The sequence below is a fragment of the Oryctolagus cuniculus genome, chromosome 10, assembly GCF_051225735.1.
Source record: "Oryctolagus cuniculus isolate XC-2025 breed Fujian yellow rabbit chromosome 10, ASM5122573v1, whole genome shotgun sequence".
NCBI classification, from domain to species: domain Eukaryota; kingdom Metazoa; phylum Chordata; class Mammalia; order Lagomorpha; family Leporidae; genus Oryctolagus; species Oryctolagus cuniculus.
The window spans coordinates 59,265,642-59,292,589 of record NC_142876.1 but is presented as its reverse complement, the minus strand read 5'-3'; the positions used below and the strand labels follow the sequence as shown (position 1 = coordinate 59,292,589).

General features: G+C 39.3%; 1 long non-coding RNA gene across 1 annotated transcript in view; it reads left to right on the top strand.

The window, feature by feature from the left end:
* Positions 1 to 1,465: 1,465 nt before the first annotated feature.
* The window catches only part of LOC149123781 (uncharacterized), a 170,338-nt gene continuing 144,855 nt past the window's right edge, over positions 1,466 to 26,948 (top strand). Inside the window, exon 1 of the long non-coding RNA XR_016215140.1 lies at positions 1,466 to 1,774. This is a non-coding gene — a long non-coding RNA (uncharacterized LOC149123781). The remainder of the gene's footprint in view (positions 1,775 to 26,948) is intronic.

The window sequence follows — 26,948 nt, the reverse complement described above, 5'->3', positions numbered from 1 at the left end:
TGTAATGAGCATCCTTGCTCCTCCAAAAATCCTATGTGGATGCTCAAACCTCCTGAAAGCTTTGACTGGATTTTCCTGCCTTGGCAGTAAACTGTCAAATGATCAGCAAAGTCAGTATGTCATTTGGCAGATTGGCAGGGCTGGCTGCTATACCCACAGGAACCAGGGGAGCAGCAGGGGATGGGGTTTTCTAACCTACTGTACAAATGTGAAACCTGGATTACAAGTGGTGTTCTGTTCCACCTTTGGAGACATTTCAATTCATAAATTATAGATGTTGTGTATTACTGTGCAGGTCATGAGAGAATAGTAGATGATAATTCCAAGAGTGTTATTAGAGGAAAGCGACCCTTTGAGAAAAGGGGGATGGGATGAGGGATGAAGAGAGGGAATTAGAAATGCATTTAGTCGAGAGAAGCTGAAGTAATGTTATGATGACAATTATAGTCGGAAAATGTTAGCAGCAGATGGGATTTGCCATCACTTGCCAACTCTAGAGTGTTTTGGGTCCCCAAACAAATGCATAGTTCTCTTGGAGCAAAGGGCAATTGCACAAAACAATAGCAGAAAATGTTTAAGGAGTCTGAAACTGTAGAACAGCTATTTAGCCATAAACACACCCTACTGGGAGACATGTGCCTGGGAATAAGATGTAACAAGAGGAATACATAGGGGAGCCAGCTAAAATTTAAGAATTTTGTGTCTTATTTAAAACCATGGTTATAAAAATTACTCTTTTAATGCTTTCTTAAGTGACCTATTTTTGAACGAAATTACCTGCCTCTGTGTTTAAACTGATTTAAAAATCAAATGTCAAAAATAAAATCATACTAAAAGTCAAATTTTTTTCTAAATTCAAATTTCTGTATTTTTACTAGTTACTTTTAATGTTAGGGAAATTCTAAATAGTGCAACTTTTGCTAGCCTTACTGAATTCTAGAGTAGAAAGGTCCTGGGATTGGCCTAAGTTTGACTTTCTTTTACATACATTGTAGAAACTGGAGTGAACCCCAGTCTTTTGCCACAGAACAAACCAAAGAAAACCACAATGTGTACTGATTTGCACAAGAAGAGTTTGAAGGGATCAAGACAAACGCTGCAGGAGTTGGTAGAGATCTAGCGGAGAATAGCTCTGTGCAAGGGCAGTGGAATGGGCCCCCTTGATGAGGCAGGCAGTAATAGAGGCTTTTCCTTGTACAAGTAAAGTTCTTGGCCTCTTAGGCGAGATTCTGGGGGCAGAAATGCACAGCCTGGGAAGAATGCTAGTGGTTGGCAAGGTCACAGATCAGATAGAGCTAGGGACCAGAGGTCTGTACAGACTGAGGGGAGAATCAGCTCCGAAGAGCCCCCCCCCCCCCTTCTTTGAGGAGGTCTCACTCTCAGCCTGTGTGGTTTGGGTGGGTTGATCTCACAAGCAGCTAATAAGAGCAGGTGCTTCTGTGAGAGTGTTTTTAGATAAGATTAACATTCGAATCAGCTGTGAGAAGACTGCCCTCTTCAAATGCGCGTAGGCTTTCTTCAACCAGGTGAAACCCTGAGTAGAACAGAGAAGCTGACCTTCCCTCTTGGAAAAAGGGACTCCTGCCTTGACCTGGGATATCTGCTTTCGCCTACTTTCGACCTTGAACTGAACAGTTGCCTATTCCTGGTGCTCAGGCCTTTGGGCTCAGGCTGGGACTACATTTTTGGATGTTCTGGGTCTCCTGCTTCCTGACTCATCCTGTTGGTTTTGGGACTTGCCAGCCTCCATAATTACATGAGCTGATGCGCTACAGTAAGTTTTTCTTTCCACACCTATGCATCTCATTGATTCTACTTCTCTGGAGAACTCTGAATAATACACAAAGATAATCAATGAGAACTTTATTTTATATTATTTTGAACTCATAATTTTTCTCTTATTTTAGGCTTTTCAATCCTTTGTAGTTAATATTATCTTGATGTTCTATGTATTCACCTTTAGTCAATGAAAATTCCTTCAAATCAGAACCTGTATCCTGTTGACATGGCCCTAGTAGTTCTTTTTAGTTTTTTTTTTATGTTGTCTTACATTCTGGGCTCATATTTTCAAATTTTTGAAGGTGTTTTGATTCTTTTAAGGAAGAAACTATATTTTCTATATTTTGAGATATAGTATAAGTACAAGGCATGTTCATTGCTTGCTTAATGGGTTTATTATTAGTTATAGGCTTTTTCAATGAGTAGAATAAGCAAATACCTATGTATTTTTAGAGGAAGAAATACATCATGAAGTAATGCTGGTATTCCCTATTCAGAAATATTGTATAACAGGAACTTTACTTCTTTTATTATGTATTATGTCATTTTACTCTTATATTAAAAAACTTCTTAATTACATTAAGTACTTACATGTCTTAGCCTATAATTTTAAAATGATAATACTAATATTATTACAAAAACATTACTGAATGTGGCTTAAAATTTATTTCCAGTACTATTTGTTCTTCAGGTATTTCCTAGTAGGCATACATCATTAAATCACCATTTTAAAAATCACTTGAATTTATTTTTTGACACATTTTCGTTTTAAAAATTTTTGTTTATTTGCTTTCAGTTATTTGACAAATAGAGAGCCAGAGACAGAAAAATAGAAGGTGAGATCTTCCCTTTGCTCATTCACTCCCTTTGCCTGCAACAGTCAGGACTAGGCCAGCCTAAAGCCAGGAGCTGGGAATTCAGTGTTGGTCTCCTCATGGGCAGCAGGGACTGTAATCTGTTTGTCCCCAGGGTGTGCATTAGCAGGAAGCTATACTGTGAATTAGACCTGGCACTTGAACACAGGCTCTCGAATTGGGATGTGGGGACAGAGGCAGGAGTCCAAGCACTGTCTTAACTGCTGTACCAAATACACACCACTCAAATGGTTATTCTCTATATTGATAAGCTGCAGACTAGAAGCAGGTTTCATTTGTCTATTTTTCTTTTGATTGCTACGTACTAATATTTTTATTTTGTTTTATAATTATGTAAAACATTTGCATAGTTCCAAAGTCTGAACTCTGAGTTACAAGGCTAGCTTCCAGCCTTGTCCCCTCTATACCATCTCCTCTCCTGTTGCCTCCTTATTTGTAGGGCATACATTCTAAACAGTCAGTGGATGTCTGAAATCATGATAGCACCCAGCCTTATATACACTATGTTTTTTTCTTTACATACATACACAAATTTAATGCCTTTTCCATCTTAACTAAGTAAGTCCTTTAGTTCTAGCTTTTGTAGTTTGAAGTGTAACCACATACCTAGCATGAATTCCTTTTTCTTCACAATTACATGGACAGAAAATTCATTACCTTGTAGATCTTGGTAATCTCACCATACAATTTTTTGTTTCCTTATTAATTTGAAAACTTCTACTCTTTCACTTAAAAGAAGCATTTTATGACTTTTCTTTGTCATATCTGTATTGTCAGCATCACTACTCTTACAACTCGGGGCCATTATTAAGTAAAATAAGGATGAGTTGAACACAAGCATTATGATAATGTGACAGTCTGATAGCCTAGGTGACCACTAAAAGGCTCACAGCTGGGTAGTGTATACAGTATAGATACACCGAACAAAGGGATACCATCACAGGGGAATCAGTGTTGCTTGTTCTTGGCACAGCACCCAGAGTTATCTTGCTAAAATGCAAGGCCTGTCATGGCCTTCCTGCTCAGATTGCTTTCCTGGCCTTTCATCTCAATCACACTGCAGACAAACAACGGATCGCAGGCTGGCAAGCCCTCATCGCCTCTGGTCCCTTCTGTTCCCACTTGCTCTCTTTATTCCAGACACAGCAGCTATTTGAACAAGCCAAGCACGCTCCCTTCCTCAGGGTCTTTCCACCTCTGTTCCTTCAGCTGAGAGAAATCTTCTCCCTGTACCTTTGAGGCCTGATTCTGACTTTCTTCAAGTTTCTGCTGAATGTTGCCTTTTCAGAGGCTTCCACGCTTTTACTCAGAGACTCCTTTTTTCTACTTTCTCTTTCTTCCCGGCATGTATCCCTCTGGCCATGTGCTTGCTGGCCCTCTCCTTCAGCAGGATGTATGTTCCAGGGGCCAGGACTTTGTTTTTACGTGGCTGTATCCCAGCACATAGAAAGTAGTAGAAGCTCCATAAATACCTGTGGAATGAATTTCACTGAATGAGTCTGATTTGTTACAGCTTCAAGAGTGTGTTGTTGTTTAAAATAAAGATAGAAATTATTTAAATTACATGGTACCAACTCTATGTCCTGAAGTAGTCATGAGAAAATCCATTTGGGCTTATGCTGTTAATAAATACCTCCTAGAGGAAGTAGGGTTTAGATGATGGACAAGTGGAATGGAAGGAAAAGAGAGGGCATTGCAAGTACTGAAAATGAAGAAAAAGGCAAAGGTGCATGGACAGACTTGTAAATATCAGCACAGAGCTAGATAAGGAGTATAAGTGTTGTGTACAAAAACCAAAGGATAGATTAATTTGTCTCTTGGTTTCTTAGAAAGTTTCTAGAATGAGTAGGTTTAGGTTATAGATAAATATACACAGGTTTTTTTTTGACAGGCAGAGTTAGACAGTGAGAGAGACAGAGAGAAAGGTCTTCCTTCCATTGATTCACCCCCCAAATAGCTGCTACGGCTGGCGCGCTGTGCCGATCTGAAGCCAGGAGCCAGGTGCTTCCTCCTGGTTTCCCATGCGGGTGAAGGGCCCAAGCATTTGGGTCACAGCAGAGAGCTGGACTGGAAGAGGAGCAACTGGGAAAGAATCCGGCGCCCCAACCAGGACTAGAACCTGGGGTGCTGGTGCCGCAGGCGGAGGATTAGCCTAGTGAGCCGTGGCGCTGGCCCACAAGTTGTTTCTAAAAAGAAATAACTTGATTTATTTTCTTTTGCCATTTATGTTATCAGGGTGTAAATACGTCACATATTATCTTCTTTAGCTTCACCAATCTTTGAATGAGTATGTCAAATGTGGCGTCATTCCAAAGAAACGAAGTTATTGAAAATGTGGGACAGATGTGTGTGGGAGGGCCTGTGGCAGCACACTTGGTGCACATGCTGGCAGCATGCTCATTGCTTCAATGCCTTGCAGGAGGTACTAGGTCGTAGAGAAGAGGGTTTCATAGGCTCTTCTGGAAAGAACAGGCCATGCAGTCTCTGTCTGAATTACTCAGTTCCACTGCAGTAGTAATAAAGTAGTCATAGACCGTATATGAACAATAAGGGTGACTATATTATAGTATTTATTTTTACAAAGGCAGATGGTATCTGAATTTGTCCCATGGCAATTTTTTGTCAGATCCTCCTTTAGGCCAGTCTAAATTGGTAAGGCTCTTCTTCAGTGCCCTGTTTCCACGTTTTCTTAGCTAGTCTCTTGTCCTGTGCTGGCCTTCTCACCCCTCAAGCACCACTCCAGCATCCCAGTTCCCCAGGATTGGCAGGGTTGGCACGTCACCAGCCAGGGTGTTCTGTGAATTTCTCAAGCTTTACCCTTCTGAGGCTATGCTTTCATTCAGTAGGGAATTCTGAAATTAAAAAAAAAAAAAAGATTGATCTGGGGGCCAGTGCTGTGGCTCACTTGGTTAATCCTCCACTTGCCGTGCCGGCATCCTGTATGGGTGCTGGGTTCTAGTCCTGGTTGCTCCTCTTCCAGTCCATCTCTCTGCTGTGGCTCAAGAAGGCAGTGGAGGATGGCCCAAGTGCTTGGGCCCCTGGGAGACCAGGAAGAAGCACCTGGCTCCTGGCTTTGGATCAGCATAACTCCAAATGTAGCTGCCATTTGGAGGGTGAACCAACAGAAGGAAGACCTTTCTCTGTCTCTCTCTCTCACTGTCTAATTCTATCTGTCAAAAAAAAAAAAAATCTGTGAAAAATAAAGCTGATTTTATTTTACTTGGCCATAAAAATAATGCAAATTTATTGTAGAAAAATTGGGCAGGAAAGAAGAAACAATATCACAAGTTCTGCTACAGCCAATGCTTGAGAGTACACGTGACTTCATTTCCCATTGGAGTATTTCAGACCCTCAGGGATGCAGTTGGCATCACTACCTTCCACAGTATGCTTGCCTTGAGCTGCCAGCATGGTGATTGCTTGCTGTTTTCTGTTATTTCTGTCTAGTTCTTAGTTTCACATCCCTCCAGTGAGACAAATCCTTTGAAAAATACTTTTGAGTTATAATATCAACTGAAGAAAGTGTAACTGAGAAAAAATAATGTATAACTTGAGTCAAGTTACTTCTTTTCTGTGGGTCTTGTTTCTTCCCCCTTGGCAAATGAGGGGGTTGGATCTACATATGGCTGCACTTCATGAAGCCCTCACATTCCAGTATTTTGTGAAAACAATTTTGATTTGATGATTACAATTTCAAGTCTACTTTAGAAGGGGGCAATAAGCTTTAGTAAGAGGGGAGACTAAAGGAAACTATTATGGATGGAAGAGCTGAACCAATTTACAGTAGATTCTTATAGAAAACATTTGCAAGAAGAAGCCAGAGTCAGAAACACTGTGGGGAGGCTGAGAAATGAAGAGCTAATTTACTTAGAGTTAAGCAAGAAACAGATATTACAATATAAGAATAAAGGAGGTAAGAATCATTAATCCATTAATTTCAATAGATATATATTGGGAATCCTCAAAGAATTAGGATACATTAGCCCTTTTTTAGAAAGTCAATAATCCATTTATTAATGAATAATTACCATTTAGTTTATCAAGTGCTTCATCATAATAGAGAGGTCACAAATTCTGGGTCAAACTGACCTTATCTTGTAAAGTGGCATATTTTTCAAGGAGTTTGTATTTAGCACACATTCTAATCTAATCCTGTAACTAAGCTACTCCTTAGTTTCTTTGAGGAATTATTCATACCTCAAATTTATAAAACATGCTGAAATAGAATTTCTGTAATTAGACTTATTTACTAATTTAACAAAAGATATGCAATGCTGATTTCGATTTTAGGATTAAATCTTACTTTATTTTTCCAAGAGAGATGGGAAATAGAGAATGAAACTCTTGAAAATTAAATCTAGTAATTGCTGGAATGATTTTCACCAAGCCCAGTCAATAGCTTGTTACATTCTAAATATAACTTGCCATCTTGTGACAAAATCCAATTTTGAGAATGAGTGAAAACCCATTTCCATTTTCAATTGTTTAGTGTACTTGAAAACTAAAAATTTGTGTTAGGCTTTTTTCATATTATTTTGTGTCAGGTAACAGGGAATTACATCTTCCATGTCTCTAGAAGATAAGATTGATGACTTATTTACAAAGTTAATCAGAGTTGGGTTCAGAAACTATTAAACAATGCATTTTCTTGATTTATTTTGACTTAATGTGGCTTCATTTTTTAGTCATTTTTGAATGACATCCACAAAGAAATTTAGTTAGCTGATTGTATGCCCTTAATATCAATTCTATATGATAGCTATATGACAGTAAATATAGGTCATGGCCTATGACTATTCCCACCGACTTACAGAAATTCTCAATATAACATAGTTTAGATGTTAAAATGCAATATTCAATTATCAATTTCAGGAATGGGCAACATTTATGGGGTAGATAGCAAAGACGTGATAAGGAATAAAATTAAAAGAACATAAAGAGATTGCAACTTTGTTCCAAAAACACTTCCTTTCTACCAGTGTTTGTCAGACAGCCAAGTAGCACTAAAATGCCTTGTTGGAGCCAAAGCTAACGTAATCAAATTTTCAATTACAAAAATGTAGGTGAATTTAATCTGTCCTATCCAGTTTCCAATCTTGCTAGTTATACTTCCTTTTATAGATCGCAGTAGAAAATATCTTGGAAAATTTGTCTTTCTTTGATGCTAAATAAATCTGTTTTTCATGAAATAAAATCAGTAGGATTCAATGGTTGAAAGATAGGAACATCTGCCTTTGTAGAATTAAGACACATTTCTATCTTGATGCTCATCTTCCCGAGTGGTTAAGGATAATCAAATTTGAGCATCAGGAACAGATAAAAAATCAGTTTTCTAAATTTTGTCTATCTTCTCTCATTTTTGAATTGTAAAGTTTGAGGTATAATTTTCATGTACTGCATGGCTCAAGTCTCAAGAGTGTCCACCCATTGGTTCAAGATTTTCCATTCAATTATTGTTTTAGCAGTTGTCTATATTCTCACTAAATTAGGGTCTTTTTGCTTTTTACTTGTTAAACCTCTTATTCAGTAAGGCATTAAACCCTTTTATTTACTGTATTGTAAATTCATAATATGTTATCTCAAAAACTAAAAAAAAAAAAAAAGAAAGAAAGGGAGAGGGAGGGAGGTTGGGAGGAAGAGAGAAAAGGGAATATAATTATATTCTTAGAATTCTATCCATGAGGCTGCGCCATGGTTCAATAGGCTGACCCTCCACCTGTGGCGCCCGTACCCTGGGTTCTAGTCCCAGTTGGGGCGCCAGTTCTGTCCCCGTTGCTCATCTTCCAGTCCAACTCTCTGCTCTGGCCTGGGAGTGCAGTGGAGGATGGCCCAGGTCCTTGGGCCCTGCACCCACATGGGAGACCAGGAGAAGCACCTGGCTCCTGGCTTTGGATCGGTGTGGTGCGCCGGCTGCGGTGTGCTGGCGGCAGCGCGCTGGCCGCGGCGGCCACTGGGGGTGAACCAGCGGTAAAGGAAAACCTTTCTCTCTGTCTCTCTCTCTCACTGTCCACTCTGCCTGTCTATGAACTATACTGAACCTGTTAAAGTCTAATTAAAACTTGAAAAAATAAAAATCTTAAAAGAGGAAATGCATGGCAGTTTCATTACCTCTGAAGTTCTTGTAGCCTCTTCCTGTCTATAAGACTGTAGAGGACATGCCTAAGTGTCTCTCATGGGAGCACACTTCCAGAAATTAGAGGTACAGCTGCAGTTCTGTCTCCTGCAAAAACAGGCTGGGGATGGGCAAACCTTTCCCAAAGGAATGTGGCAGTGGAGGCAGCAGGGGCTAATGGGCTTTAACTGGTACCTGGTGTTTTTTGTAACTAATGAACTTGCGATAGCATTTGAAGAGACGTATCTGTTATGCTATACCCCAACATTCTATTCTCTGTCATGGATCACCAGACTGGATCCTTTGCCATATTCCTTTTTTTTTTTTTTTTTTTTTTTTTTGACAGGCAGAGTGGACAGTGAGAGAGAGAGACAGAGAGAAAGGTCTTCCTTTGCTGTTGGTTCACCCTCCAATGGCTGGCGCACTGCGCTGATCCAATGGCAGGAGCCAGGTACTTATCCTGGTCTCCCATGGGGTGCAGGGCCCAAGTACTTGGGCCATCCTCCACTGCACTCCCGGGTCACAGCAGAGAGCTGGCCTGGAAGAGGGGCAACCGGGACAGAATCCAGCGCCCTGACTGGGACTAGAACCCGGTGTGCCGGCGCCTCAAGGTGGAGGATTAGCCTAGTGAGCCGCGGCGCTGGCCCGCCATATTCCCATCATAAAATTGATGTACAGCTGAGTCTAGGTGCTTAATAGGTTGTAGACATGCTGGTCCCTCTAATAAAAGTGCTGGCCGAGAACTACCCAGTGGACACTCTTGGGATGAATATGTCCGTGTTCTGTCTCATTCATTTTTGAAACTCCACATAAGACTCTCTCCCAAGAGGTGACTGTTTTTCTGACTTTTCTCACTGTTAACTTTACCTGTTCTTGGACTTCATATCGGGGGTAGCTTAGTTCTATGATAATTACTTTAAAAACCTTATGCATATTGCCCATACAAATTTGTTTAGGTATCACAGCACTCTAGGATAAATGCTTCAACCTCATAGTGTTCTCACTCCAGTTTCCTGACTATATCGTAGCTAAAACTGAATCACTTTTGCTTTTAGTTAAACGATTCTGAATAAAATGAGATAAGCAGGAAACAGTTACATTTTGCAGGAGAAAGCCCTGTACAGAACTAGGTGGGCAGAGAGGCTCACGGTACTCTGGGGGTTGGGGTTGAGGTTGTGATCTGACTCTGGGTCACAGGAGCAGAAAATATATTAGGGATCTGTTTCTGAAAATGGGGTGAGGCCTGTATTGTGGGAACAGGTCAACAGCCCCATTAGGGTCTGTGATCTGCAGCAAGAATCGACAGACCTCAGAATTAGGGCTTCTAGACTGGCCTCTAGATCCATGCCTTCTGCCAAACGGTGTGATTCCTTCTGCCTGAGACGTGGGTACCAGCTTGCAGGTGGAGGGCACATGCCTCCTGTTCTGCGCTCAACACACAGATTTGAAGAAATACCAGGGCTGCCTCCCGCAGCACCTGCAGGGTCAAGAGCTGGCTCCTGAACAGGGCAGGTGTGCTCTGCATTCCCAGGACCCTGTCTTGACCTCAGGTGCCAGTGTTCCACCAGCTCCTCCCTAGGCCTTAGCTGATGAGATATCTGTACAAATGTCTTCATCCCCTTGCTTGCAGCCCGCCTTAGCAACCTGAATAAACAGGCACGTGGGGACAGAGCTCTGCTGGTCTGTGTTCCCGCCAGAGCTCTGCCTCACGCTAGCTCTGTGTACTGAGTACTTTACTCCTCTAAGCCTCACTTTCTCAATTTGTCAAAAAGGGATATAATTGCTCTATCTCATGGGGTCAAATGCAATAATCCATATAAGTGACTACTGGCCCTGTTATTTATGTTGCGCACTGGATAGAAAAGAAAAATAGGAACCTATTCAAATGTTCATCTGCAAAATTCAGCTAACACATTCTCTTTTCAGAAACCTACCCTCATCACAGTTCTATACCTTTTTATACTTGAATACCAAACAGTTTCCTTTCTCACCCTCCTTTTTTTTTACTTTTTTTATTTTTTATTTTTGACAGGCAGAGTGGACAGTGAGAGAGAGAGAGACAGAGAGAAAGGTCTTCCTTTTGCCGTTGGTTCACCCTCCAATGGCCGCCGCCGCTGGCGTGCCGCGGCCAGTGCATCGCACTGATCCGAAGCCAGGAGCCAGGTGCTTCTCCTGGTCTCCCATGGGGTGTAGGGCCCAAGTACTTGGGGCATCCTCCACTGCACTCCCGGGCCATAGCAGAGAGCTGGCCTGGAAGAGGGGCAACCGGGACAGAATCCGGCGCCCCAACCGGGACTAGAACCCTGTGTGCTGGCGCCGCAAGGCGGAGGATTAGCCTATTGAGCCACGGCGCCGGCCGCTCACCCTCCTTCTTAATATATACTACTGGAGGGTGGAGATGAGGCTTTTCACCTTGACAGTCTTATCCTGCTGTGGATCCCAGCCCACAGTGGGCACTCAGGAAATGATTGTCATTCTGTTACATGGCAGCTACACAGTGCACTTGTTTGTATTTGCTAGTTTCCTTTTGGTACAGCAATCACATTCAAGTATATTGTGTGGAGAAGGTATGAATTTCAGCAAATTCGTTTAATTTACCTGTCAGGCTCCTCTAGCTCTCTTAAATTGGCTTGACAATCATCAACACCAACACAAAATTACTATTTATAAAATGATTCTCTGTTGGAAAGCTCTCCAGTGGCACTGTGAAAATAGCTGTAATTTAGCAATTGTGTAGCATTTGCCTCGGTGAAGGAGTTAGAGGCTCCTTCAGCTCCAACTGGCACCACAGAAAACTGCATCAGGCCTCTGGAATGAAGATTTTCTTGGGCCTGGCCTGTGTGTTGACCGTGTTCATTGTCTGTAAAAGTTAAAATTCTGACTGTAAGCCCCACACTGGAGAAACAGATGGGAAATGCTCCCACCTCCCAGAAGTATCACAAGATTCCATTGATATTTTCGGAATATTAGCGCTGTGACCATAAAGAGACCTCGGTGCTCACCTGTCACCAGCCAGGGGACTAAGCAGAAAGCCGCAAGCAGTTCTTGTAATATTACCAACATTCTCCCTTCCCTCCCTGCCTCTTCCCAATGCCCTTTTCTCAAGAAGAAACACACAATGGCATCAACATCCATCAGCAGCAATTTTAAAAGGAACTGTAGGTGGGGAGGAAACTATCTTTCTTCCTCAGTCCTCATAAACTCTTAATTGGAAAAGATCCATGTCACGTAAGATAGATTAACAAGTGGCTTCTTAGCACACACATTTTAAGTATCCATGGGGGGTGCCCAGGGAATGAGCACTTCACGAAGTGGTAACTTTGAGGTTCAGCTTATACAGTCTCTCCATTCAAGAACAGGAAATTTTTGACAAAATATCATGACAAAGAAAATGAATTTGAATTTTTGAGAGAGCAACATAGGGGAAGGCCAGTGAATGGCAGAGAGCAGTTAGTTATTAAAGCTTGCTAGTGTGGATTTCTCTAGTGCCATCTCTAAGCTCATAGGGTCTTGAATGGTCTTTAATGATTCAAAGTTGGCTTTTCTTGATACAGTCGGGAGGTGGTATATCATTTGTCTTTGTAAATTTCTGTCTTGATTTTAGGCAAACAGGTGGATGGCAGAGAGCTTTCCTATACTTACTTTTTCTTAACTGAATTCAACTTAGTAATCCTATGCCTAAGAGTCATATTTTGGGGTGGTTTACTGTGGCCTGCCACATAACACTGCGAAACTGAAGCCTTTTCTATACCTACTATTTTCTTTCTCAAAGCATCAGGTGTCTTATGGGTATCCTGTAATTTAATCTTCATACATCTTGTCTCGCTGTTTTCCTGATGAACTGGAATCAACAGGGTATGTTACTTATGTTGGTAAGTTAAGTGGACTATATACTAATGGTTCAGAATCATTATGAATTCTCAGATTTCTCAACCCATTTGCCATTTATCTGTGGCTTTAGTCAACATTATTAACCTCTTTGTACTTCACTTTTTTTTTTAATCTGAAAAATGAGGCTGGAGAACACACATTTTTGGGCCAGTGCCATGGCACAGTAAGTTAATCCTCTGCCTTTGGTGCTGGCATCCAACATGGGCGCCAGTTCTAGTCCCGACTGCTCCCTTCCAATGCTTCTCTGCTATGGCCTGGGAAAGCACTAGAAGATGGCCGAAGTGCTTGGGCCCCTGCACCCATGTAGGAGAACTAGAGGAAGCTCCTGTCTCCTGGCTACGGGTCGGCACAGCTCTGGCCATTGCATCCATTTGGTGGGTGAACCAACAAAAGGGAGACCTTTCTTTGTTCTCCTTCTCACTGTCTGTAACTCTACCTTTCAAATCCTCTCAAATAAATAAAATATTAAAAAAAAGAAAACTATAGCACATATTTGAAGGCTGAGTAGCAGTCAGTGAAAAGAGACAGGGGTTCACTGAAACCAGAAGAGTTGAGAGAGACCCTACTTGGTGAGAAGGAAGAGGGAGAGGCGACCACGGCAGGCAGGAGCTGGAATGGCAGAGTCCCTGACACTAGGAGAATGTGCACTGGAGATTCCTGTCACTTTGTGAAACAAACCAGGATACAGAGGGCCAGTCAGTCAATCTACCAGTAATGTTCATTTCCAGTTTTTTTCAAACTTAAAATCATTATACAGTCATAGGAGATTATTTGGAAAATATAGAAACCACATACATACACACACCATAAAAAAAAACACACATGTAATTTAATTACCCAGAAAAAACTCTGTTCCTCTTTTTGCCTCTACGTGTGCATATATTCTTTTATGCCTTTTCCTTTGAAAACATACCTGTTTTTCTCAAATTGAAATCATGCTGTCCTTTATTGATTATATTTGAGACTTCCTCACTGCACTAAGCATTTTGTCATAATATACTTTTTCATGAATATGTTTGCCTGGAAAAGTCAGGGAAAGGCATTAGGGTCAAGTAAAAGTTTTATTCCCTTTAGGAGTAATCAGAGCCTGTTTATGGGCTAAGGGAAAATAACTAATGGGGTAATCAAAGAGAAAGGTTTGTTGAATGAAGGAACTGAAGGGAAGATGGGGAAGGTAAAAGGACTGCAGGGATTAGCCTTGGGGCCCAGCAGGTGTATTTTTAGAGGGAAACAGGTGTTTTTGGAACTTAAGGATTGGGTAGATGAATATTGTTATTTACAATGAACTAAGGAGTAAAATCATATTTTAAGAATTGGAACAAATGGAAGTTGATTTAAATGAGAATTGGAAGGACCTTGGATCAATTCGAATTAAACCCTAGGAATAAGTTCCTAAGGTTACACCACATAGTTGGGTGATTATGGTTCACAATAACCTAGACTATATTTTATGAAAAAATAGATTAGAGTTCCAAGCCTCCAACCGTATAGTAATGTTGAAGAAGGCAAAATGTTGATTACCCTGACTTGATCAGCACATGTTGTATACATGCATTGAAATATCACATTGTAGCCCATAAATATTATGATTAGTTAATAAACAATTAAAAAGAAAATTGGACATTGGCATTATTCCTGAGAACATAGACTTAGAAAATTAAAAAGCTGATGCCATAATAAATAAATACAAGCTGTGTTACTGTCATGCATACTTAGAGTACTTGGACATTGCTGATATTAGCAGGTGAACAGATTTTTTTATATGAATTATTCGAATGTACTTTGTTCTCAAAATACTCTAAAAATTTACCTAGTGAAGAAACCTTTTATTGGCAGGTATGATGGTGGGGCAGGAGTTATTACTGTATCTTCTTCCTGTGTAGATGTATGACACTCTGTCCTCATCTCTAGGTGGAGTAACAAGGCTCAGACTTTTCAAATTCCTTTATGTTATTCAGTCTGAAGTCTTCATTTCTTATTTAGACAAAGCATAGTAATAGATTTAAAGATACCAGCTGTTTGGTGTGTGTTTTCTTTTTTTTTGTTTAGATGATATATCAAAATTATTAATGAGCATTTCTGTATCTATATAATAAAAATATGAGCTGATGAACTAAATGATGTATATTTTCTGTTCTTGTTTCTCTGATTTAAAAATTTATTCGTGTGTTTGTTGCTGTATATGCAGGCTGATGCTGTAGTCACAGCAGCGGAATATTGCCAGCATAATTGATTCTGTGTCAGTCAAAACTATCAACTGAGGCCTGTGTTGCACTGACCTTGGAAGTGGGAGACTTCTGTTCTTTTCTGAGCTCTGCAACGAAATAACTCTGTGGTTTGGGGAAAGTTATTTATTTTTGCTTGCTGCTTTGCTAAATGAAATGGTCTAGCTTGATTTTTTTTGTGGTGCCATGCAAGTGCCTAAATGCCATATTTAGATTTAAATTTTCAAAGCATTGCATCAAAATAATAAGTAATTGTGATTGTAGACTACCCACTGCAATGCTACTGCATAACATATGCGAATAAGTGCAATGGAAAATGCACACTGACATGCAGTCTGAAGCAGCTTTAGGGATAACATTCCTATTGGATGTGTAGGTGTCTTAGCCCTCTAGGGGCCAGCACTGTGGCATAGCGGGTTAAGCCACTGCCTGTAGTGATGCCATCCCATATAGGTGCCTTTTTGAGTCTTGACTGCTCCACTTCTGATCCAGCTCCCTGTAATTGCACCTAGGAAAGCTCGAGAGAGCGACCCATGTACTTAAGGTCCCTGCACTCATGTGGGACACCTGGATGAAGCTTCTGGCTCCTGGCCATTGCAGCCATTTGGGGAGTGAGCCAGCAGATGAAAGATTCCTCTGGGCCTGGCGCTGTGGCATGTTGGGTTAATGCCCTGGCCTGAAGCGCCGGCATCCCATATGGGTGCCAGTTCTAGTCTTGGCTGCTCCATTTCTGATCCAGCTCTCTGCTACGGCCTGGGAAAGCAGTAGAAGATGACCCAAGTCCTTGGGTCCCTGCACCCATGTGGGAGACCCAGAAGAAGCTCCTGGCTCCTGGCTTTGGATCAGCACAGCTCCAGCCATTGTGGCCAATTGAGGAATGAACCATCAGATGGAAGACCTCTCTCTCTCTCTCTCTCTCTCTCTCTCTCTCTCTCTTTCTCTCTCTCTCTCTGGCTCTCCTCTCTCTGTGTAACTCTAACTTTCAAGTAAATAAATCTTAAAAAAAAATTCCTCTTTGTCTCTATCTCCATATGCTGCATTTCAAATAAATAAGTAGATAAATAAATCCTGAAAAGAAAAGGAAAGCCAAAGTTATGCAAAGTTCTTCATATTGTGAATATGCTTCTTTCTTTTCCAATTGACGCTACTCAATGTAACTGAAAAAGATCTCACAGTCCCAATAATCTTAGGAAATGGTCACACTGTACTAAAGGAAATTATGGCAACAAGAACAATTTAGAGTCACAGCAGTGAGGTGGAGGAGCAGGTTGAAATAACATTTCCAATTTAAGAACTCTATTTATAGACCCTGGAACTTTCCAAGACTGTTCAGTTTAGGACCAACAAGTTTTGGACATATTCTCAACTTCAAAGTAAATTTATCTGAAGAATCTGAAGAATTTTATGGAGTTCTGTTCACCATTTGTACTTATGTAGTATATCAGGAAAAACAAGATTTTTTTTTTTTGGTGGTGGTGTGGGGAACATAAAGACATCTTCCCCACGTATTAAGGAATGGTTGATGTGTGACTAATGCTCAATGACTTACTGGAAACATGATTCATTTTAAACAAAGATCATAATGAGGCAACTCTGAATTAAGTAATTCTAGAATACAACCTGTATTTGAGTGCATATAAATCTATTTAGAATTTCTCTGGAGCAAATGCTGTTAGTGTAAAAATGGGCAGCCCTTTCACTCCAGATTAATTTTTTAGAGAAAAGGCATCAGGAGATTAGAGTCCTGTTTTCCAATATATGATTGTTACAAAAGAATTTATATAATCAATCAGTGAAATACACTGGCAACTGCTACCTCTATTAAGGAGCAGGGGACCAGCTGCATATTCTCCTAGATTGCTTCATAAATACTTAATAACACATTCTGTCAGCTGGTTTTTTGGATTACAATGAGTTGGTCTGGATCTGACTTGCAGTTGTGCCAGGATATTTAAATCATATCTGTCAGAACAAAGTGTCATTGTCTTGCACAAAATGAAAGAAAACAAGGAGCACAGCAGAAATGGATGTCTTATTATTTTATAATTTTAGGAGATAGGATAATAGAGGATGTTCCTTTGTGGAATTTATTTATGAAATTTGAGGGTGAACCAACGGCAAAGGAAGACCTTTCTCTCTGTCTGCCTCTCTCTCCCTGTCCACTCTGCCTGTCAAAAAAAATGTAAAAATAAGTTATAGAGAGCAGTTGGTTATCAAATTATTATTGTGTATGGTTGCTGGAAAGTCCTATGACATATGAATAAATAAATGAAAGCAACTACTTTTATTCATTTTGCCAGTATAGATACTCTAGGGTTCATCCTCCAATGAGTCAGTCCATGAAGAAACAGACACAGAAACAGAGCAGAGACAGAAAGACTTGTAGTAGATATTCTGTCCACTCCTGCAGCGGAGGATGAGGCTTTCTTGTTATTATTAATATTTGATATCAGCAAACTCTGGGAATGTCTGGCCTCCTAACTCCTTGCTGAAGCACCAGAAAACCTCAAGAAGTCAGTACCAGTTGTCTCACAAAACTTTCTCAATTCTTTAGGTTAAAAAGTGCAGTGGTAGCAAAAATTTCAGAACCTCCCATCTTCCTGGACATAAATTGTTTAATCATATATAAATTAAATTACTAACTAGTCACAGTGTATAGGCAGGATTCTCAGAGTAAGCAATGCATCTTTGTCATTTATTTAGCTTGTCCCATCCGGTTTAATCAATCAGAAAACCTAGAGTAAAACAGTAACAGGAAATTTTTGCAGAATAGCCAGCTGGACCTGAAAGATGCATTATAAGTACATGCCTCCTAGATGTTTTACTGTGTGGGTCTGATTGCTTGGTGAACCCTCTTCCATTTCACAAGGAACAAGAAATTAGATTTTCTCTTTACATTCCTCATAAAGTTGGCTGGAGATCTGTTCACGCAAGTACCTGGAGAGACATTTTTCCAAGGAGCAGAAAAACTGCTGTTCGTGGACCAAGTTTGAGGGATGATTAGACAGTGGGCTGCCAAATGGAATGAAGATATCCATGTTCTTTTGAAATAGCCACAGGCAGGGGAGTGACTCAGGTGAGGATACTTGTTATGCATGTACAGTGGAAGCCCAGTAAAACAGTTTCTAGAGTTTAGTTCTTTAGAGTTTTCAATTTTGAAAAGTTTCCCCTTTTTTCTCCCCAGTGGGCTTTAGTTGAAAATTAAATTACATTAAATTCGATCTAAAACAAAGGCTGAATATCTGCTATGGACACTGAGTATCACCTGTCTACACTGATTTCAAGGAGAATGCAATTAAGTTTTAACAGTTATGAATAGGGGGCTGCCATCATGGTGCAGTGGATAAAACTGCTTCCTGTGACACCAGCATCCCATATGGGTGCCGGTTCAAAATCTGGTTGTTCCATTTCCCATCCAGCTTCCTGCTAATGTGCCTGGGAAAACAATGGAAAATGGCTCAAGTCCTTGAGCCCCTGCGTCCACATGGGTGATCCAGAAGCTCCTGGTTCCTGGCTTTGGACCAAACCCGTTCAGACTGTTGTGGCCATTTGGAAAGTGAACCAGTGGATGGAAGATCTCTTTCTATCTCTGTTTCTCCCTCTTTCTCACTGTAAACTTTGTTTCAAATAAATAAACCAATCTTTAAAAATTATGAATAAAACTGCTATAAACATCTACATGCAAGTTTTTGTGTGGGTATTTATTCAACTCCATTGAGTAAATATCAGAGTGCAATTGCTGGATTTTATGGTAATGGCATATGTAGCTTTGTAGGAAACTGCCTGTCTTTCCAAGTAGCATACCACTTTTTCATTCTCACGAGCAGTGAATGAAAGTTCCTATTGTTCTACATCCTTATCAGCATTTGGTATTGTGGCCTCTATAGGTGGATCTTATCCATATGTTGTTAGATTTTTGCCCAAGTATTTTATTTTTTGGAGTGCTAATGTAAGCAGTATTGAGTTTTCAATTTAAAATTCCAGTTGCTTATTGCACATATATAGGAATGTGGTAAATTTTCATGTTTTTAAATTTTTTTAATCAAAACATTTTTAGCCCACTTTTAAAAATTATACATATTTATATATGGGGTACTATATTATGTTTTATTATATGTATACATTGTGTACAATAAATATATTTACACAATAGGGTAAATATATTTATTCTTTCAAGCATTTAACATTGCCTTATGTGAAAACATCTAAAATCCTATCTTTTAGTTTTGTTAAAAATAGGAGTATATGCAATACATTAGCATTAACTACAGTTGTAATACTCTGCAACAGAACCCTAGCACTTCTTATTTCTATTTATCAATAACCTCATGCCTGTCAATCAACTTTTCCCATTCTTCTTTTCCCACTTTCCTCCCCAGCCTCTTGTAACTAGCATGATATTTTTCATCTTCTATGAGATCATTTATTTTTTAGAATCCACACATGAGTGAGATTAGGTTGTATTTGTCTCTCTCTGCTTGACTTATTTCGCTTAACACAAGCATCTCCAGTTCCAACTGCGTTGTTGCAAATGACAAGATTTCATCCTTTTTGTGGCTGCATACTATTCTAATGTGTATGTACCACATTTTCTTTATCCATCGACCACTGAATGGAAACTTAGGTTTGCATTTTTTTTTTTTGCCATTGTGAACAGTGTAGCAATAAATATGGGAATGCAAATGTCTCTTCCACAGATGAATTTCATTTCCCTTGGATATGCCCAGGATGAGACTGTTGGATCATATGGTAGTTCTGTTTTAATTTTTTTGAGGAAACTCCATACTTTTGTTCACAATGGCGGTACTAATTTACATTTCCACCAGGATTCCCTTTCCTACACACCTTTGCCATCATTTGTTACTTTGGCTTTATGGTAATAGCTTATCATACTAGAGTAAGGAGATTTTTCATTATGGTTTTGAATAGCATTTCCTTGATGATTAATGATGTTGAACTTTTTTTTTTTCTGATACAGCAATTCCTTTCTAATGCCAGTGTCCTCAAGAGTTTTCCCTATTTTTTTTTCTAGTAGCTGCAGGCTCATGTTTCAGAATTAGGCCTTTAATTGATTTTGAGTTAATTTCTGCACATGGTGAGCAATAGAGAGCTAGTTCCATCGTTGTGCATGTGGATGCCCCATTTTTCTAACACTATTTATTAAAAAAGACTATTGTTTTTCCAAAGTTTTTTCACATGTTTGTCAAAGATCATTTGAGTATAAATATGTGGGTTTACCTATAAGGTCTTTTTCTATTCCATCTACCTATCAGTCTGTTTTTATGCTAATACCATGTTGCTTTAATAACTGTAGCTTTGTAATATATTTTAAAATCAGGTAGTAATGCCTTCTGCTTCTATCATTTTGTTTAAGATTGCTTTGGCAAGTCAAGGTCTTTTGTAATTTCATACAAATATTGTTAGTGCTTTTCCTAGTTCTGTGAAAAATGTAACTCAAATTTTGATAGAGATTACATTACCTCTGTAAATTGCTTTGAATAGTATACACATTTTAACTACATTGATTTTTTCCAATTCATGGAATGTCCTTCAACCTTTTTGTTCATTTTTATTATTTTTTCATCAATAATTTATAGATTTTGCAACAGAGTTCTTTCACCTCCTTGTAAATTTGTTCTCAGTTTCTTCAGGTTTTTTTTTTTTTTGATAGTTACCAGAAGTGGGATTGATTTCTTTTTCAGATGATTCACCATTGGTTTATAAAAAACACCAATTTTTTTAAAGATTTTTATTTATTTATTTGACGGAGTTAGACAGTGAGAAAGAGAGACAGAGAAAGAGAAAGGTCTTCCTTCAATTGGTTCACTCCCCAAATGGCCGCAATGGCCAGAGCTAACGCTGATCTGAAGCCAGGAGCCAGGTGCTTCCTCCCTGTCTCCCATGTGGGTGCAGGAGCTCAAGCACTTGGGCCATCCTCCGCTGCCTTCCCAGGCCACAGCAGAGAGCTGGACTGGAAGAGGAACAGCCGGGACTAGAACCTGGCACCCATATTGGATGCTGGTGCCGCAGGCAGAGGATTAACCAGCACTCCCCCCACCCCCCAAAACGCCAATTTTTGTACATTGACTTTGTAGCCTGCAACTTGGCTGAATTTTTTGTGTTAATGGCTTTTTGGTGGAGTCTTTGGCATTTGTGTATATGAGATCATGATATCTGATGTGAGTAAAAGGGGTAGAACAGAGATAAGCCAGGATACAAACTCAAGCAAAATGAATTTATTCAGGGTAAATATGCAGAGGTGGCTAACTGCTTGCATGCACACAGAGTGAACACATTGGCAGAGAGAGAATTGAGTTATGGGCTGGGTTTATATAGCATAAGCCAGGTAAGGGCCATGAAGTGGGGTGGAGCTGAGCTAGCTTTTTTTTCAGACATTACAAACTCAATGAGCCTTCTTCTCTGAGGGGTGGTTAGTTGAAAAACATGCTGAGGGTGGTGTGGAGAAGAATACTGGGCTTAGGACCAAGTCTGCCCAAGAATGCAGGGGCTCTCTCATCAACTGCAAGCAATGAAAATTTGACTTTCTTCTTTCCAATTTGGGTGTCCTTTATTTCTTTCTCTTGATTCATTCCTCTAGCTAGGACTTCTAGTACTATCTTGAATAACAGCGGTGAAAATGGATTTCCTTGTTCTTGTCCAGATCTTAGAGATGAAGCCTTCACTCTTTCCCCATTCAATATGGTGTTAATTGTTGGCTTGCTATATATGGCCTTTATTATGCTGAGGTATGGTCCTTCTATGCCTAATTTGGTCAGAGCTTTTGTCATGAAGGGATGTTGCCTTCATCTACTGAGATGACGATATGACTTTTGTATATTAACTTTGGGTCCTAAAGCCTTGCTATGATTGTTTCTTAGTCTGGGAGACTTTTTGCTCATTCTTTTGGATTTTTTACATAGGCAAAGACAGTTTCATTCATTCCTTCTTAATTACTATGACTTTATTTCTTTTCCTTGTATTATTGCATTATTTAGGTCTTCCAGCATAATGTTGAAAAGAAATGGTGAGAGGAAATATTCTTATCTTTATGTTAGCAGGAAAGTTTGTTTCTCACCATTAAATGTATCTACAAGTTTTTAGGTAGATGATGCAAGTTGAAGACATTCCTTTCTATTCCTACTTTATTGAGAATTTCCATTCTAAATAGATGGTGGAATTTGGCACATGCTTTTTCTTCATTTACTCATGTGATAACAATTTTTTTTTATTTTAGTCTGTTGATGTGATAGATTACATTAATTGATATTTGAATGAACTGACTTGCATATCTGGGATAAATGCCAGTATGTTTTGTATAGTTCTTTTTATATTTTGTCGGATTTGTTTGACTAATATTTTGTTTAGGATTTTTGCTTCTATATTCATGACAGTTATTACTCTATAGTCTTATTTTCTTTCAATGTCTTTATCTGGTTTGGTATAAGGTGACATTGGCTTCAAAGAATAAGTTTGGAATTGTTCGATCTGCTTCTGTGTTCTGGAGGAAATCACAGGTAGTATGATTGGAAGAATTCCCTCATGAATACATCTGGGTCTGGTATATTCTGTTTTGGAAGGTTATTAATTACTGATTAAATGCCTTTAGTAGATGTGGCTATTTAGGTTATTTATTCTTATGTGAATTTTCTCAGATTGTATCTTTCAAGAAATTGGTCCATTTCTTCCAAGTTATCAAATTTGGAGAAATAGAGTTGGACAAAGAATTTAAAACATTTTAAAGTCCATTACATCTACAATGATGTCCCTTCTTTCATTTATGATTTTAGTAACTTTCTATTTTTTTTAACTACCTTGGTTACAGGATTATTGATTTTATCAAATTTTTAAAAGAGCCAATTTTTCATTTAGTTGAGTTTCTCCATTGATTCACTGCTTTTTGTTCATTATTTTCTGTTATATTTTAATTTCTTTTCTTTTTATTACTTTATATTTAATTTGCTTATCTTTTTCTTTTAGCTTAAGATGGAAACTTAAATTATTGGCTTTAGAATTTTTTCGTATTATATTCATTCAATGATATAAATATTCCTCCACACACTGATTTCCCTGCATTCCATAAACTTTGAAAAATTGTATTTTCATTTTCATTTAGTTAAAAATATTTTAAAATTTCTCTTGAAATTTCTGCTTTGATCTGTATGCTACTTAGAGTAAATTATTTAAGTCTCACATAATTATAGGATTTTTAAATTTATTCTGTTTTTGGTTTCTAGCTTATTTCCATTGTGGTTTGGGAGAGGAATAAATTATAGCATTTCTGTTCTTTAAAATTTGTGAAGGTGTTTTTTACTGGCTGTATCTTGGTGAATGTTGCATGTCAGCTTGAAAAGAAGGTGTCTTCTGCTGTTGTTGGATAAAATAGTCCATTTATCTACTGAACCTTTTGAACATGTAGAATACAGTTATAATGATTATTTTGATGTCCTCTGCCATTTCTAAAATCTGTGTCAGTCCTGAATCAGTTTGTATTTATTAGCTTTTCTTCATAAGATTAACCCTACACTAAGTAAAGAGTTCAACAAGTAGTATAACAAATATTACTCAACAGTCAAGACAAGAGTTGTTCAAAATCATCACATCTTAATGTGTCAATTTCCCCTATTGATTACCTTTGAGGTTTTCCAATATTAGTTACTACAGATCAGGGAGAACATGTGGTATTTGTATTTTTGGGAATAGCTTATTTCACTAAGTATAATATTTTTCAGTTTCATCAATTTTATTGCAAATGACAGGATTTCATTTCTTTTTATGGCTGTGCAATATTCCATGATGTGCATAAACTATAATTTCTTTATTGAGTCTTCAGTGGATGGACATCCATATATTAGCTATTGTGAATTGAGTTGCAATATCATGGGGGTGCAGATAACACTTCAGATTACCAATTTCATTTCCTGTGGGTAAATTACCAGGAGTGGGATGGCTGGATCATATGGTAGTTCTATATTAAGATTTCTGAGGTATCTCCATACTGTCTTTCACAGTGCCTGTACTGGTTTACATTCCCACCAACAGTGGATTAGTGTACCTTTTCCCCCAGATCCTCACCAGCTTTTGTTGTCTGTTGAGTTCTGTATGAATGCCATTTTAACTGGGGTGAGGTGAAACCTCATTGTGGTTTTGATTTGCATTTCCCTGATGGCTAGTGATCGTGAACATTTTTTCAAGTGTCTGTTGGCAATTTGAATTCCCTCTTTAAAAATACATGTTCAAGTGCTTTATAAATTTCTTGCATGGATTTTTGTTGTTGTTGTTGAGTTTCTTGATCTCTTTATAGATTTTGGATATTAATCCTTTATCAGTTGCATAGTTTGCAAATATTTCCTTCCATTCTGTGGGGTGCCTCTTCACTTTCTTGACTGTTTCTTTCGTAGTACAGAAACTTCTCAATTTGATATAATCCCATTTGTCAGTTTTTGGTTTGATTGGCTGTCCTTCTGGGAGATTTTCAAAGAAATCTTTGCCTATGTCAATGTCTTTCAGGGTTTCCCCAGTGTTTCTATTCTGTTCCATTGGTTTACCCATATTTTTTTTCCAGTTCCATGCTGTTTTGATGATAACTGCCCTATAGTATGTCTTGAAATTTGGTATTGTGATGCCTTTGGCTATGTTTTTGTTATACAAATTTACATTATCTATTCAGGGTCCTGTGTTTCCATAGGAATTTCACATCCATTTTTTTTTTCTAGAAGTGCGAATGTCTTTGTCATTTTGATTAGAATTATATTGAATTTATATATTGCTTTTGATAGTATGGACATTTTGATGATATTGATTATTTGTTCTGTGAACACGGAAATTTTTTTTTATTTTTGTGTATTCTTCTATTTCTTTCTTTAATGTTTTTTCGTTTTCATCATAAGGATCTTTGAAATCCTTAGTTAAATTTATTCTTAGGTATTTGTTTTTTTTTTTTTTTTTTGTAGCTTTTGTGAATGAGATTGATCTTAGAAGTTCTTTCTAGGGTCTGGCTCTGTGGTATAGTGGGTAAAGCCCCCTCCTGCAGTGCCAGCATCCCGTATGGGCACTGGTTCGAGACCAGGCTGTTCCACTTCTGATACAACTCTCTGCTATGGCCTGGGAGAGCAGTGGAGGATGGTCCAAGTCCTTGGGACCCTGAACCCCCATAGGGGACCTGTTTTCTCCATAACTCTTTCCTGAGATTGTACTCTCTCCAATTTTTTAAACTATCTTCTCCTAGCCTAGAGCAGTAAGCTCCCTCCCTATTATTTAATCTTGGAATCTCCTTATTCTTATTTCACATTATTTATTTATTTACTTATTTATTTACTTGAAATGCAGAAAGAAGAGCCTTAGTCATGCCGCAGTGGATTAAGCTGCCTGGGATGCCAGCATTTTATATGAGCACTGGTTCAAGTCCCAGCTGCTCCACTTCCAATCCAGCACCATGCTAACATGCCTGGGAAAGCAACAGAAGATGGCCCAAGTGCTTGGGCCCTGCGGCCCATGTGGGAGACCCAGGTGGAATTCCTATCTTCCAGTTTCAGACTGGCCTAACTTCTGTTCCAGCCTCAGCCTTTGTGGCCATTTGGGGAGTGAACAAGTAAATGGAAGTCTCTTTCTGTAACTCTGCATTTTAAATAAATAAAATAAATCTTAGAAAAAGAATGAGAGAGAGAGACAGAGAGAAAGACAGAGAGATATCTTTTGTACTCTGGTTTTTTTTTGAACTCACTTTGCAAATGGCTCCAACATAGGCCAAGCTGAAGCTAGGAGTCAGGAACTCCATTTTGCTTTCCCATATGGGTTAGAGGGGCCCAAGTACTTATCTCCCACTGGCTTCCCAATTGCATTAGTAGAAAGTCAGAATGGAAGCATGGAATTTGTCCTGTAACATGGGCTGCTGGTGCCACAAGCAGCAGCTATATTGTGGTGATATAATGTTGGCCCTGATAACTTATATTAATGGGAATATTGCTGCTTCTTACTGGAGGTTAAATCTCTGTCATTTAGCATATAACCAATTAGAATTATTTAAGAAAATACTATTATCAGTACTTGAGGTAAAACAAATCATATCTCTATTTCTTTTTTTAAAGATTTTTTATTTAATTGAAAGTCAGAGTTACAGAGAGAGAGAAGGAGAGGCAGAGAGAGAGAGAGAGAGAGAGAGAGAGAGAGAGGTCTTCCATCTGCTGATTTACTTCCCAATTGGCTGCAATGGCTGGAACTGCGCTGATCTGCAGCCTGGAGCCAGGAGTTTCCTCTGGGTCTTCCCATGGGGGTGCAGGGTCCCAAGGACTTGGGCCATCTTTTGCTGCTGTCTCAGACCATAGCAGAGAGCTAGATCAGAAGTGGAGCAGCTGGGACTCGAACCATTGCCCACATGGGATGCCAGCACTGCAGGTGGTGGCTTTACTGGTTATGCCACAGCACCAGCCTCTCTAATTCTTTCTTGTACTTTACAGAAGTGTAGTAGAAGAATGCTTAGACAGACAAATACTGGTAATGAAATTTGGGACATCTCAAAATATATGGTGACCTTAGGTGAAAGAGAACATAGACATAATTTTTTACTTTTGTAATGAAGAGCAAGAGAGGTCCTTCTCTGGTCCTGTGCTTTTGAGGTACCCTCCCTGTCGCATTTCTCATCAGTAGGGAAGAGTCTTTGGGGCCAGGCAGTTATGTCCTAGGCACTCAGGACCCCAGAATCCTCTGCTCAAATCGTTCTTCTGGGGATTCATGGTCGACCTACTACCATTGATCTCCCAGGAAAGGACTACACCATTTATATGCACACCCTACCTTTGAGACAAGGCCAAGCCTGTGACTAGAACTTGAACTTGATGGGGGTAGGCATTGTGGCATAGCTGATAAAGCTGCAACCTGTGAGGCTGGCATCCCATATGACTGGTTTGGTTCCTAAATGCTCCACTTCTGATTCAACTCCTTGCTAATGGCCTGGGAAAAGCCATGGAAGATGGCTCAAGTGTATTGGCCCTTTCCACCTACATGGGAGACCTAGATGAAGCTCCTGGCTCCTGATTTTGGCCTATCACAGCACACCCCCCCCTTCTCTCT